The sequence below is a fragment of the Bombina bombina genome, chromosome 3 (genome assembly GCF_027579735.1).
Source record: "Bombina bombina isolate aBomBom1 chromosome 3, aBomBom1.pri, whole genome shotgun sequence".
In the NCBI taxonomy this organism is placed as follows: domain Eukaryota; kingdom Metazoa; phylum Chordata; class Amphibia; order Anura; family Bombinatoridae; genus Bombina; species Bombina bombina.
The window spans coordinates 977,612,430-977,613,006 of NC_069501.1; positions in this window are offsets into that span (position 1 = coordinate 977,612,430).

A 577-nucleotide genomic window follows, 5' to 3' on the forward strand; every position below is an offset into this window, starting at 1 on the left:
CACTGCGCACTGCTGTTTGGGCCCTGTGCCCTTAGAAGGCGGAGAGTAGTTGAGGTCTCTAAAAAAAATAAAAAATAAATCCCCTAACCACTTTCCCCCCTCCTTTCTAAATCTCTTTACAAAGCATATTAATATACTTACTGCACTATTATCCCAATAATGTACTTGCGCTATGTTTATGCTGATGTTCTGGTACTTCACTGGTTTCAGAGATTCTTATATTGCTGGAGCACAGAATTGCTTCCCACAAACTACTACTACTACAAAACCTATAGCATTATCATCAGGATACTGCATGAGGACAATGTATATTGAGGCTCATCTTACATCTTACTCTGTAGAACATCTTATAATTTAGACGTATTCTGTCTTTATGTTGCTCCAAAATATTGTATGTGTAGTTTACCTCAATACAAATATCACACACACAAATAAAAGTTTATTTCTCTGCTCCAGCCTCCCCAGAACAAAAGGATTGTTCCTAATCAATCATAACTCTATATTTGGTGAACAAAGGTTCCTTTTTAATTTTAACATTGGCAGCAAAAGAGGGATGGTCTTCCCTTACGATGGTTTA